Here is a 15,151-nt window from a genome sequence, read left to right as displayed (position 1 = left end):
AGCAGATGTAGCCCTGGGCAAGTCACTCTGGCCCTCTGAGCTCTCATGTCCAGAGTTGGACTCAGGAATCACGAAGACAGCTCAGTCAAGAGGCAGCAATGAGGGCAAACTTGGGAGGTGAGGATGCACAGAGCTGCTGGACAGTGCTGCAGCGAGATGGCCTGCTCCCAGCTAGGCAGACGACCCTAAACCGGGAAGCATGTGGCCTCTTCTGTTAGGGGCTGCAGGGACCTGGCTGCTCTGCGGGCCAGCATGCCCACCCCCATGAGTGGCCTGATACTAGTGGGCATTGCACAGTGCAGTGAAGAGTGGCTCATGTAGCTCTGGCAGTTTTTATTTTTCTGCAGGCCATGTTTTCCTCCCACAGCGGCAGGCACCTGCCCTCAGCCTGTAAGGAAGCGCGATGCAGTGAGTATTGCCCAATCTTGGTCGCCCACATTTGGTCTTGAATAAGCAAACAACCACAGGACAAGCAGCAGGGCAGGTGTGAAGCTCGCCCTGAGTCTCTGACACTGCAGGTGTGGCCTCCAGATCCCAGCCTCTGCACCCACCCCCACCCATCACCAACCCTAGCTGGCGGCTGCGACAGGCACTCCCACTGCTGTGATGCGCCCTGAGAGGGGAGGGCACAGGCCTGGCGCATGGCTGGGCTCAGTGACACGAGCACCTGCCCATGTGTGCCAGCAGCAAGGGGCACAGGTTCCCGGTGCTGCCTCTGGTCAAGGGGTCCCAGGGAGGGAGGTCTGGCTGATATGTCCAGGTGCTAAAGGAAGGTAGCAACATGACTTGAGCAGGCACAGGTGACAGCCACACAAATGAGGTCTCTGAGCCTCGGAGATGAACAAGACAGGGACACTGTATGAAAGATGTGGTGCTCTGCCCTGGTCTGCAGCTCAGGACATAGCCAGGACAGGGACATGCTTGAACCCAGATGCCAAGTCTAAAATTCCTTAAACTGAGCAACTCAGTCCCAAGGATGAGCCATCCAACCTGCTAACATGCACAGTGCCATCTGGCACCAGGCTCCGCGCCCTTCTCACTGGAAGATTTCTAATAACCTACAGGGGTAGGGATAGAGGGGCAGGGCCATCTCAGCAAGATGCAGAGAGGAACCAGAGGACACTTTACCCAGTAGGGCGCCCAAATGCTGTGGAGGGAGCAGCCTCCCTGGGGGCTGCATGTGGAAGGTGGAAGAGGCAAGAGGGAAGCAACAAAGGTGCACTGTAGAGAATACTCAAGCCAAGCACCCTGCTTCTCTCCTGGGAGCCTTTTGTGACCATGAATGCAAGTTTTAAGTCTGGAGATGAAAAACTGGAGACCCAGGAAGGGTGAAGAGTGAAGGGCTGGGGGCCTCAGCTGGTGCTGGACTTGTGCTCATGTGGACGCCACACTCAGGCTGGCCTGGAGAGAGCTTTCAGGGTGGAGCACCTTCCATGGCAGCTCGTGATGGCTGCATCACAGAACGGAACAAGAAGGTGAGCAGGACGACATTCACTGCGGGAGCCTGGTGACTGCAACTCCTGCTCACGACAGAGCTGGGGTCATGCAATTAGATAAAATATTAATCCAGTACATCACGGGCTGAAAGCTATGCCAGTCAAACCCATATTATGAAGCACTTTATTCTGTTGTTCCTGAGACAAACAACATTTCTAGTGTTAGGGATATTTGAGGCAATAAATCGAAGTATTCTTTATGTTCTTTGACTAGAGTCAAATACAATGTATGTTTTTTTTCTTTTCTTTTTTTTTGAGAGACGGAGTCTCGCTCTGTCGCCCAGGCTGGAATGCAGTGGCGCAATCTCAGCTCACTGCAACCTCTGCCTCCCAGGTTCACGCCATTCTCCTGCCTCAGTCTCCCGAGTAGCTGGGACTACAGGCGCCCACCACCACGCCCAGCTAATTTTTTGTATTTTTAGTAGAGACAGGGTTTCACCGTGTTAGCCAGGATGGTCTCAATCTCCTGACCTCGTGATCCACCCACCTCGTGATCCACCCGCCTCGGCCTCCCAAAGTGCTGGTATTATAGGCGTGAGCCACCGCGCCCGGCCTTTTTTTTTTTTTTTTAACATGGAGTCTCGCTCTGTCGCCCAGGCTGGAATGCAATGGCTTGATCTCCGCTCACTGCAACCTCTGCCTCCCAGATTCCAGCGATCCTCCTGCCTCCGCCTCCTGAGTAGCTGGGATTACAGGCACCCACCACTATGCTCGGCTAATTTTTGTATTTTTATTAGAGACATGGTTTCACCATGTTGGCCAGGCTGGTCTCGAACTCCTAACCTCGTGATCCGCCCACCTCAGCTTCCCAAAGTGCTGGGATTACAGGCATGAGCCACCGTACCCGGCACAATGTATGTATTTTAAGAACTTCTATAAACTCTACAGTATGTTTCACAATTTTCAGACATGTTTATAGATTCAGAATATATGAGTTACCTGGCTTAACGAATAGGGTTTCTTAGAATCCTCTGAGATCTAGTGGCTGAGTGGAGACCACTCTGGCCTGTAAACTGTCCAGGAAAGTAATGAGCCCTGAAAGTAATTGTCTTAAAGCAATGGTAATATTAAGAGAAACACTCAAACTGGAAAGAAGCATTTCTTCTGTGATTAAAGACTTCACAAAAAATTAAGGTTTTTAATTACGCAAAGAAGCTAATGGTTTCAAACACCTGCATTTACCACCCACACAAACAATGCGGTGCAGCATTTATTCCATTTCCATCTAAAAGGTGTTAGCTCAGCCAGCAGCTGACTGGTCTAAAGATCATCGCAGCTGGCCGGACCCCAGAGTGTGCTGACAGGTCAATCTGATTTACAAAAAAAGCATGAGTGAGTGTCTATTTTTAAAAGCCTATTTACAGGTCATTTTCTCTTTACAAAGAAAGTCAGTGATGCCCCCACTGCACAAGTTTTAGCTGAATGGAAACCGGCTGACCCACCATCAAGCTCACCACATCTTAGTGTCAATTTAAGCATTACTTTAGCCCACAAACATGCCATATAGTCATTCTACATTGGCACACTGCCCCTCAATCACCCTCACCACAGCCGAAAAGTGGACACACCTGCTGGGTCAGGAGCCGTGTCCAGGACACATGGAGACCTGCCTGCTGTTAGTCCTCCAAGGGCAGTCCACAGAGAATGGAGCCACGATAAGTGGCCTGGTGTCCTCCCTGTGAGCCTGACCCTCACCCTGGGAGCCACCCGCGCTGCGGCATCTCCATCCACACCCACCCGGGACGAGCCCTGGAGTGGTGCTGGCTCCTCTGCCCCGCAGATCCAGTTGAGGCTCCCTCCCTGCCCCTGCCAGGAAGCAGTGACCACATCGCCTTCCCTCCCATTCCTCTCCAGCCCCTGCGCCTTCTCCCACCCACACTTTCACCCACCCCCAAGGTATAGCTGCATGAGTATCTCGAAACTCCAAATCCGGTCTTGACATGCCTCTGCCAAAAAGCCTTCAACAGCTCTCTGTTGCCTTTTGCTTAAAATCCCAACCCTTTACTCCCACAATGCCGTCTGATCCACCTCCCACCCACATCCATCACCCTGGCCCCTAAGCCCTACCCTCCGCTTGCCCTCCACACTCAGCCCCCAAGGAGGCTGCACCCTCCACAGCAGCAGAGCCCTTCTGGGTAAAGCGTCCCCTGGTCTCCTGGAAAAAAGGGAGGCTGCTTCCTCCTCTGAGCTCCCCGGAACCTCGTGCAAGACTTATTCATGTTCCTCTGCAAATATTTCCTAATTACTTGCTACGTGCCACACACTGTGCTAAGTGCCAGCAGAGCAAAGTGGGGCTGGCTCCACCCTATGGAACCCTTCCAGTGGGCAAGACATCAATGTCCCACGGCGTGTGCTTGCGTGTGTGTGATGACACACTGTGACAAGTCCTGAGTAGGATCACACAGGGTGCCAAGAGAACTACAGGAGACAAGCTGGCCTGGTGAGGAGGCTGAGTTGGACCTGAAGGGTGAGGTGTCAGAAATGCACAAGTACACTTTAACTGGACTACTGCAGCAAATTTCCACCCAAGAGGGCAAAGCAGCATGCAACTTGACTGATCAGAGCTCCTGAAAGTCGTTTGACCTGCTCACCCAGGGAGTCCTTCTAAGAACAACAAGCCACTCCCCTGGGCAAGCCGCTCCCTCAGCAAACCACCATCAGGCTGGCTTCACGCCCTCTGCTGCGTCCACTGATCTTAAAGTCTTATTACACATTGTAAACATGTCCCAGTCCAAATCAGACCAGCCACCCACATTGACAGATCTGCCTTAAACCAAACTCCCAGACCTTACGAATACCAACCCTTGGCCTCCGCTTCCACACACGCGCAGGACTCGGCCGGGCGGCACTGTTTCTCCCAGCAGCCGGCAATTTCCATGGCTTCGCGTGGTGGACGGGCCATCAGGGAGGACTCTTCAGGAATCTGGCACCAATAACATTAGCTTCCCAGACAGACAGAACAGCAGGAAAGACAGAGTCCAATGTGTCTGGGATCAGAAGGAAAGGGGATGTGGCCGAGGTGATGATGGCAGAGGCAACCCTGAGCTCTGGCTGGAGATGTCTGTACCGGCCAGGCCCCCGTTCCCACATGATGGGCCACCCCCACATCACTGTGTCAGGATCAGAATGCCCCAGACCATGGGAAGGAAGCGAGGGCAGCCTGGAAGCAGCAGGCAAGGAGGGGACCAATTCCCCACCACCCCATGGCTCCTCCTCAGGGCTCCTGGGACCTGCCTGGAGGCTGTGGCTGCTTTGTCCCTGGGTGTCCTCAGTACCCTCTTTGTCATTTTAGCCCCTAATACCCGTCTAACCACTCTGCATCCAGCTTTCCTGCCTGGGCCCTAACCCCCCTCCCACACTCCCATCCCACCCCACACTGTTAAACTTCAGCTTCTGATCTAAGTGAAAGGGAAGCCCAGCAACTCCAGGCCCCACCATGTGGTCAGAAGGCTAGAGGCTGGCAAGAGGGGCTCACAGCCACATCCACCTTTGACAGTCCCTCACCAGGCACCCATACCATGGCTGTGTTTACACATTTCTCTTCCCCATCGGACTGTAAGGCTCTGTTATTTAACGTGCCTGAAATCTTGCACAGTTTATGGATGTGTAGACCAGCGATGGCCAGGCTGGTGAGCTCAGCATGTTCCTGATCACCCCTCCCCATCATCAGCACCCAGTGAGCTGGGGCTGTTTCCTTTCCTTTTCCCCTGGCCCAGGCCACATCTTCAGGCCAGAGACATGGTTTGCTGCGCCGTATGGCCCGGGTCAAGGTCACTGGCCAAAGCACTGGGAGGGGCTCAGTGGGCACCACGGCTGCCACAAGGGTGGTAGCAGCTGCTGGAGCCGCCCACTCCAGCCCCACTGGCCCGCCTGTCAGAAGAGGAGGGAGCTACCTGCTCTTTCCAAGCTTGCCAGGCTCCAAGAGTCCTCTGTTAAACATGGCAGCTTTGCAGGAAGAGTACAGACCTCATTAGTTAAAATGCAGTAGAATAGAAAAAATGGTAAGAAAACCATGCAGCAGCAACATCTCAAAAGAGTGAGATGGTCACAGCAAGGAGGGGAGGAGGGGTGGGTGCCATCTGAAACCATGGATAAAAATAAACCATCTGCCTTGCCGGGGTCCTCTTCCTCTACTTGCTAGAAACACAGAGTTCAAGGTAAAAATGGAAAAGACAATGAGTTTCACTTCCACAGGCCCCAACAGCTAGCAAAGAATCAGACCTACTCACCCTGAGCTGTCAGGACACATGCATGGGGAGGGGAGGGTTCCTGGGGTTCATAACTGCATCCGTCCCAGAGAGGGATCAGCACCAGACAGTGTCTGGCATGGCTGCAGCCCTCCCCATCCTTCTCACCATTTCCCAGCGAGGAAACACCAGACCCGGGCAGATGTGAGTCAGTGCTGCGGACCCTGGTTCACGCATGTGCCAGTGTCGTCTGCAAACCTGGGCCCCGGGCCTGGGCTGGGACAAGCCTGTCATCACACAGCCTGTGAGACTTTAAGGGCCTTCACTGGGGCTAGAGCAACCTCGGATGCCCACCAGGACCGTGCTCAGCAGCAGGAGGGCCCCCTGCACCCCTACAGCATGCCTGCACAGTCTCTGCCTGACCTGGGACTGAAGTCGCCCAGGAGGAAGGCGGCTCTTCTCCCCAGGAGGTGACTCACAGTCCAGAGCCCAGCCCCATCAGGTCCCCTAGGGACTTCTCCACAGCTTCAAGAGTGAGACTTCCCTGTCAGTGGCGGGATTATGACCACCCACACTATCCCCCCTGGACGGAGGCCCGGGCGCGAGGTGCCCTGGAGAAGAACGGATACCAGTGCTCAACTGGACACATACTCCAACCACAAGCCATGTGTGGGCTGAACAAGGAGCTTAAACAGGGCCACTGGGATGCCCATGGGCCCAGTCTCCAGCCACCTTCCCACAGGGCCTGGCTGCCCTGTCCACCTTCTCACTGACCTCGAAGCGGGTGTACCACGGTCCTGTTGTCCCTGCAGAGTGGAGCCTTCAGCTGTCTGACAGAAAATGAGCCCTCCCAGTAAAGCGCAGCGTGGACTCCACCCGCCCATAATAGCCACCCGGGAAGCAGGTCCGGCCAGCAGCCGCCGCCAGAGGAGGATCTGCCCGGGGTAGGCGGGTGGCGGATGGCCCTGGCCCTGCAGCGCCTCAGCCGCACCCCACCCCACGCCTGCCTCCGAGCTGGTGGCCAGGACCTGGCTGCCTCCTGTTCTGGCTGTGAGTCCTGTATGGGCTGGCACCTGAAACTCTCTACCCTCCCTCCACAGCATGGGTGGGGCTGGGGTCACCAGTGGGTAACTGCAGGCCCTGACCTCCTGGGCTCCCTGCATGGGTGTGGCCTGCCCTGCTACAGCAGTGCCATAGGAGATGGGGCACAGAGAGGGTTTGGAGACTGCGAGGTGCCAGCTGCCAGAGGTGCCTGGGCATGGGCATCCTCAGGGGCCCAGGGTCAGGCAGCCCTGGGCCAGGCACAGGCACCTAAGCTGCAGGGACACAGTCACCCCACTGCATGCCCATGCATCCTCCCACCACGGGCAGAGTCAGGGCACTCATGCCCAACGGAAATCCAAGCCATGGGTGGGTCCCTGACATGAAGGGTTCTCTTTTCACTGCTCCCCCCATAATAAACCTGCTTTACATGGATTGTCCTGGACACCTTGCCTTTTAGAAATTATACCTACCTACCATAGATATAATTCTGTGTCCACCTGGTGGTCTCTGTTTTCCTGCTTCACCTTGGCCGCTGTCCCCACCTCCCTGGCTGCCCCTCTAGCACAGCTACAGTGCACCCCCCCTTATCATGCTCTGCCCAGGAGTCATAAGGAGAAACACAGGCAAACACATACAGGCATACACAGGAGCACTCCTGCCATCACGGCTCACAAAGCACGTCATCGCACACGGAGCACACGAGGGGACTCCTCCCAGCTATCAGCACTTGCTCTGCAGCCGCTACTGATGGGATGTGGGCACGTGAAGAGACAAGCAGGCCAGCGAGTGGGATGGAGGATCCCCAGATGGAACCCAGTTTACATGAGACCCTAACAGACCACAGAGCTGTCATTCAATTCATTGGTCAAAGAACGGATTATTGACTAATTAGTGCTGGCACACTGGAAGGAAACAAAATTGCCCTCCCCCACCCCAAGCATATTATTTCATGTTAAAAGCATTCTAGACACGTTCAAGAGTTTAATTCAAACACACAAAACAAGAAAACTCCTGCCAGAAAATCCTCAGACAACCCATGTAATCTTCTTAACAAACGCTGGTACCCAAGAGCCCTAAGATAAAAGAGACATATTCGACCATAAAATGAGTTAATCTGGACAGCAAATGATACATTAATAAAAGAAACTGGCAAAGAAAAGAATTAGGAATAAATGTTTTCCAAGCAGAAGAAAGAAGATCAATATCTATAACAAATCCAGAGCTCCTATAGATTGGCAAAAGAAGGCTGAACGTCCCGACAGAACAGGGTCACAACACACAACAGGCGATTCACAGAAGATCCAAACAGCCACAGAACATCCAACAAGGACGCGACACTCACCAGGACCTGGGGCGACGCCATCAAGGCCACAAAGCCGTCACTCTGCCCCTGAAGACTGACAAGTCAGTCTGTAGTGTTTCATGCCACCGCCGAAAGAAGGTGCTGGAACAGGGAGCTCCCTGTGTTCACAGGGAAAGGATGAACTGTTGGATCTTTTCAGAAACGGATCTTGCAAGATCTATTACAAGGAAGAGACACACGCTCTTTGGGCCGTGAGTGCTGCTCCCTGAAACCCATGTACTGAATGACAGCTCCAGAACATGGCCAGGGTATTCACGGAAGCCCTGTTTACTCTGCCTGTATGGTTTTCAGGCGGCAGCTCTCACCAGTGACCACAAACTGGGTGGCTTACAACAACAGAAGTGTATTCCCTCACAGTTCTGCAGAACAGAATTCTGAGATCAGTTTCACTGACCAAAATCAGGGTGTCAGCAGGGCCATGCTCGCTCTGGAGGCCCCAGGGGAGACTCCCTTCCTGGCCTCTTCCAGCTTCTGGTGGCAGCAGCATTCCTTGTTTTGTGGTTCTTTGGTTAGTCAGGGTTCTCCAGAGAAGCAGAACCAACAGGATGTGCACAGGGAGGGGGAGAGATTTATTATGTGCTCGGCTCACGTGATTATGGATCTGTCATCCACAAGCTGGAGACCCTGTGAAGCTTCAGTTCACAGGCAGTCAGATAGCCGAAGTCCCCTTTGATTTGGGAAGCCGGGTCTTTTTGTTCTATTAAGGCCTTGGACAGATTGGGTGTGGCCGACTCACTCTGGGGAGGGCCACCTCCTACCCCACCTTCTACTTTGCACGCCATCCCCAGGCCTCAGGCGGGTTCCCTACCCATGCTCCCAGCCTCTGCGTCCACCTCAGAGGTCTCTGCAGGCTCAGCTGGAGGTGCCATGCAGGACAAGCACTGCACCCCCAGCAGGAGACGAGACGAGACCCTCATGTCCCGGACCCCCTCCCTTCCAGGCCCTGCCATGTGTTCTATCCCTGCGGGTCTGTCCATCCTGCTTCCCGGGCAACAGCTTTCCTTAGTCTACCGATTCTCATGTCAACCTCACCCAGGAACACCCACACAGACACCCAGAATAGCACCTGACCACTTATCTGGGCACCCGAGGCCCAGCCCAATTGGCAGATAAAATCCACCCCACACCCACCACTACTCCAGCCTCTGTGCCCTCTGTGCCCAATCTCCCTCTGCTGCCTCTGAGAAGAACACTTGTGAGTGCATTTGGGGTCCACCAGATAGTCCAGAATCATCTCCCCACCTCAAGATCCTCAACTTAGTCCCAGCTGCAGACTCTAACTCTATATAAAGTCACCCTCTCAGGCTCCAAGGGTTAGAACCTGGTATTTTCGGGGGCCATCATTTGGCCTACCACAAGGGGCAAAACCAAAGAACAAAAAAACCCTGAGACTGACTGAGTGGCTCTGAACAGGGCCTGCTCCAAGGCCATGACCCCACCCAGCCCAACATGGGCTAAAGAAAACAAGACACACCATGCCGTCTCCATGATGAGCACCATGGGGCCTCTCTCAGGCCACCAAGGAGGGCAGAGAGGGGAGGCTGCCTCCCAGGACTTCTCCAGGGCTCCGAGGCTCCCTGCAGAAAGGATCAGCCACTTCCCGCTTCCCCTCTGCAGGGGTGTGGGCCATCCTGGACCCTGGCGGCCACACCTTCTAAAACAAGGCAGCAGCAGGAGGAGACTGAGGCGTGAAAGGGGGGTTATGTGCCAGGCACACTGGCGGGGGAGGAAAGAGACTCCCATCGTGACGTGCCTTCCACTCCCCACGCCACGCTGCACCCAGGCCTCAGGCGGGCTCCCTGCCCACACTGTGTCCAGCTCAGAGGACTCGAAGTCTCAGCTGGGCGTGCCCCTGTGGGATAGGTGCTGCCCCCAAAGACTGCAGGAGATAAGAGGAGATCCTCAATTCCCCAGATGCCTTCCCTTCCGAACCCTGCCATGTGTCCTATCCTTGTGGGTCTGTCCATCTCATCTCCCAGGCCCAGACCATCTCTCCCACTGCAGCCTGGCAGCCAGTCCGAACCCCGACCCTCCCTCACATGCTGCCTGTCTGTCCTTCCAATCTTGATGGAGGCCCCCAAAGGTTGGTCTCTCCTTGTGACCCTTGCAGGCCAGCATGGAGCAGGAGCAGGTTCAGACATGTCTCTACCTGACAGCGAAGGAGCAAGGGCATTCTGAGGGGGCCTGCCCTGGGAGACCTCCATAACCCCGGCTCCAGTCAGGACTAACCCTTGGGCTAGTCCTCAGATGTTTCCTCAACTCCAGGCTTAGGTACCCCACAGCCTCCTCCCCACTAATAAGCACCTCAAGCTTCCCGTGTTCCCAAACCACGCTCCTCACCTCCCCAAAGCTGAGACGCCTCTGAGACAGCCCAGGTGGAAGCCCACTTGGAGCCTCCATCTTTCCAATGGCTCAGGCCAAAATCCAGGGTGTTCAGTGCTCCCCAACCCCAACCATGACTCACCCCAGATCCAAGTTGGCAGCAAGTCCTCTGGGTCCACCTTCAAATAAGCGCTGAAGGGAGCCACTCCTCATCAACACTGCTGCACCGTACCCACACCAGCACCGCTCTCCCAGACCACCTCACAGCCTTCTAACTGGGTGCCCGGCACCCCCACAATGGCCCATTTTCCCCAGAAGCCAGGGGTCTTCCCCAACCCCCTCAAACTCCCCCACCCACCACCTCCTCTCCTGCCCCTGCCCTTCCTGACTCTGCCTCGGCCCACTGCCCCCCACCACCACTTCAATGCTCCCTGGACACCCAAGACTCGCTCCCATCTGTCTCAGAGCCTTTGCTCCTTTGTTCCCCATGCATACGGTGCCTCCCCAGGCACAGGCATGGCGCCAGCCTTGGCTCCATCAATCAGCCCAGCTCCCCTTGTAGAACCCGTCTCATCTCCTTCTCTGCTTTATGTATTTATTTATTTGTATTTTATTTGTATGTATTTATTTGCATAGGGTCTTGCTCTGTCACCCATGCTGGGGTACTGTGGTGTGATCATAGCTCACTACAGCCTTGAATACCTGGCCTTAAGTCATGCTCCCACCTCAGCCTCCTGAGCAGCTGGGACTACAGGTGCATTTCACCATGCCTGGCTGATTTTCTATATTTTTATAGAGATGAGGGTCTCACTATGTTGCCCAGGCTGGTCTCAAACTCCTGGCCTCAAGTGATCCTCCCATCTCGGCCTATCAAAGTGCTGGGATTACAAGAGTAAGCCATTGCCCCGGCATCTTTTTCCGCTTTATTTCTCCCCCTTGTAACTCCAATCATACCTGACCTATTGATCTCCTTTGGGGTCTGTCTGCCCCAACAGTAAATACTATTATTTCCTCTGCTGATGCCCCACCGCCCAGGCATAATGGACCCAGGGCAGGAGCTCAGTGAACTGTGCATGACAGGCCATGGAGGACCCACCCTCCCCTGGGCGATGTGGGATAGAGACAGGGAGGCAAGGTATGCCTACCCAGACCAGCCGGGCTGCCCCAGCACCAGGAACAGGCTGCTGTGGGGGCCACAGCCCGCCTACACTCTGAGGAGCAGCGATCCACACAACGGCAGCAGAGAAGGCGTAAAACCGCGAGGCCTCTGCACATAGATGAGAATGTGTCAGACGCGCCCAGAAAGCTATTAAATGAAAGGGCTTGTTTCACGGGCTCCACTGGTGGGCATGACACCATCGCCCACATGTTCACTCTCTGCAAAGAAAAATGGGCCATTTTGAGGGATATAAATAGCCCGGCCAGATGTCGAAGTGCCTGAGGGGCTTTTCCCAGGACTCCAGCATGTGTCCTGCAGCTGCATAGATAGCAGCCCCTCAGTGGGACCCCAGGGGTGGCCAAAGCAAGTGAAGGTCAGGGCCTGAAAGGGTTACGTGGGGACCCTCCTCCCACAGGAAGGCAGGATGGGGCTCATCACAAACCATCACTGACCTGCAGGCTGAGCACGCCCATTGATGTATTCAGGGTACAGCTGGGACACAGAAAATCAGTGGCAAATACACTGTGTAAGTCTTACCCAGAGAAAACAAGGGAGACACAAGCCCGGATAGCACGGGGCCTTTTGGGGAGGGGTATGCTCACTGAAAGCACAGGCCCGGGAGCCCAGCAGATGTACAATCTCAGTGGTGAAACCTGGCTATTTGCTAAGGCCCAGCAGGCTATTTTGTAATTGTCTGCATAAATGCAAAATAATAGCATTTAAAGCTGGCTAAAAACACTCTCAAAGCCTGATACGGTTGTTACAAGTCACTAGCTCCCAACTACAGGGGCGGGGCCTGAGCAGGAGAGGAAGTCAAATCCAAGGGCACCAAAGAGCAGTTTAGATCCTACACCTACCAGGCGAGCCACAGGTATAATTTCAGATGTTCCTAGAAGTCACGCTAAAAGACTAAGTTCACGGCTTTCGCTCGCCCTCTCCTTGAGGATCGAGGGAGCTCTGACCACAGCCTGTGGCTGGAAAGGGAGGCAGAGCGGCGGCTCAGGGGAAACGAGGCTGCAGTGGTGGTGGTAGGAAGATGTCCGGCAAGGACGAGCAGCAGGAGCAAACTATCGCCGAGGACCTGGTCGTGACCAACTATAAGATGGGGGGCGACATTGCCAACAGGGTACTTCGGTCCTTGGTGGACGCATCTAGCTCAGGTGTGTCAGTACTGAGCTTGTGTGAGAAAGGTGATGCCATGATTATGCAAGAAACAGAGAAAATCTTCAAGAAAGAAAGAGAGATGAAGAAAGGTATTGCTTTTCCCACCAGCATTTTGGTAAATAACTGTGTATGTCACTTCTCCCCTTTGAAGAGAGACCAGGATTTATTCTCAAGGAAGGTGACTTGGTAAAAATTGACCTTGGGGTCCATGTGGATGGCTTCATCGCTAATGTAGCTCATACTTTTGTGACTGATGTAGCCCAGGGGACCCAAGTAACAGGGAGGAAAGCAGATGTTATTAAGGCAGCTCACCGTTGGGCTGAAGCTGCCCTATGCCTGGTCACACCTGGAAATCAGAATACACAGTGACAGAAGCCTGGAACAAAGTTGCCCACTCATTTAACTGCACGCCAGTAGAAGGTATGCTGTCACACTAGATGAAGCAGCATGTCATTGATGGAGAAAAAACCATTACCCAGAATCCCACAGACCAGCAGAAGAAGGACCATGAAAAAGCTGAATTTGAGGAACATGAAGTATATGCTGTGGATGTTCTCATCAGCTCAGGAGAGGGCCAGGCCAAGGATGCAGGACAGAGAACCACTATTTACAAATGAGACCCCTCCAAACAGTATGGACTGAAAATGAAAATTTGACATGTCTTCTTCAGTGAGATGAAAAGGCATTTTGATGCCATGCCATTTACTTTAAGAGCATGTGAAGATGAGAAGAAGGCTCGGATGGGTGTGGTGGAGTGCGCCAAACATGAAATGCTGCAACCATTTAATGTTCTCTATGAGAAGAAGGGTGAATTTGTTGCCCAGTTTAAATTTACAGTTCTGCTCCTGCCCAATGGCCCCATGCAGATAACCAGTGGTCCCTTCCAGCCTGACCTCTATAAGGCTGAGATGAAGGTCCAGGATGCAGAGCTAAAGACCTTCCTCCAGAGTTCTGCAAGTCGAAAAACCCAGAAAAAGAAAAAAAAAGAAGGCCTCCAAGACTGCAGAGAATACCACCAGTGGGGAAACATTAGAAGAAAATGAAGCTGGGGACCAAGGTGGGTCCCATCTCCCCAGCTTGCTGCTCCTGCCTCATCCCCATCCCACCACACCCTAGACTCTGTGAAGTGCAGTTCTTCTCCACCTAGGACTGCCAGCAGAGTGGGGGTGTCCCTGCCCCCAACCCAGTTTTGCAACCCACTCCCTTCCAACAACAACCAGCTCCATCTGACTCTGGTCTTGGGAGGCGAGGCTTCCCAACCACAGAAGACTTTAAGTGAACAAAAGAAATTAAATAATAAAATCAGGAGTCAAAATTCATTGTCTTCAAGCCCCTCTTTCTAGCCTTTTCTTCTGCTCTCTGCTTGGTCAAGGTTTGTAACCCTACAATAGAACAGGGCTAAATTAGCCACCACCACTGAAAACTCAGCCGAATTTTTTTACACCATTCTGATGTTAGCATTTTTCCATCTGTTTGGGGGCTTTTTCCTCTTTTTTCCATTCTCCCCAAGTATTTTATCTGGCTTCAAAATTAGGAGAATTATTTTTCAGATAGTTTTTATTCGGTGTGGCCGACTCCTCATCTGATTCAGGCTGTCAGTCAGGCCCCTCCCATTTTAGGAGCTGGAGCCTTCACTTATGAAGCGATTCCCATCTATGAAATGGATCCTCATTTGTCAATCTTTTTTCTTCCATTTTCACAAAGCTATAAAGAAATAATCCATCTCAACCTCACCCTTTTCTCTGGAGTCAATGGGGTCTTCCCTCGCTCCATCTTACACAAACCTGAGCTGGAAGCTCAATTGGTTTTGTTCCCTGTTTGAAATATTGTGATCTCCTTCCCTTGAAAGAAAAACCAAGAACCAGAGGAGTAGACTGACTGAAGATAAAACTCCTGGCTTTCTGAAGCTATGGACTTGGATCGGATTGCTGGGGCTTTGTAGAGAAAGGTGACAAATTTCTGTACCTCTGGCATGCTGTCCCAGGAAACTAGGGCTCCCACTAACTTATGAGGTTTTAAAACACATTGAAAATGACATGACATTAAATTTGGATTTGCTCATTAAAAAAAAAAGACTAAGTTTGCTTTAGTAATATATTTTATCTAACCCAATACACATCCAAAATACAATCCTTCTGCATGTCATGCACGCAGGTCATGAACAAGGTAGTACATCTTGCCTTCTGTGTGCAAACTCTTTGTAACTGCTCGAGGCATCTCGGCTCTGATCAGCACACTTCTGGTGTTCCGTATCAGGTGTGGTGTCCAGCTAGGATACTAAGCAGGGACCCTATGAGGCATAAGGAGGCAGTACCACCCACACAGCCACTGATAGGAGGAGGTGCTATGGATCTGAGTGTGTTGAGGGTGTGGAAGCTTCTGGCTACTATAAATGAACCCTTGGCCACTGGCCCCT

At 53.2% G+C, this 15,151-nt stretch overlaps 1 protein-coding gene and 1 pseudogene across 16 annotated transcripts in view; one reads left to right on the top strand and one right to left on the bottom strand.

Annotated features, from left to right (window-relative positions):
• The window catches only part of SEMA4D (semaphorin 4D), a 134,403-nt gene that overhangs the window by 74,566 nt on the left and 44,686 nt on the right, over positions 1–15,151 (bottom strand). The window lies entirely within an intron of this gene.
• On the top strand, positions 12,570–13,842 carry LOC129044341 (proliferation-associated protein 2G4-like; annotated as a pseudogene).

The sequence above is a fragment of the Pongo pygmaeus genome, chromosome 13 (assembly GCF_028885625.2).
Source record: "Pongo pygmaeus isolate AG05252 chromosome 13, NHGRI_mPonPyg2-v2.0_pri, whole genome shotgun sequence".
In the NCBI taxonomy this organism is placed as follows: domain Eukaryota; kingdom Metazoa; phylum Chordata; class Mammalia; order Primates; family Hominidae; genus Pongo; species Pongo pygmaeus.
This window is presented reverse-complemented; position numbering and strand designations above follow the sequence as displayed.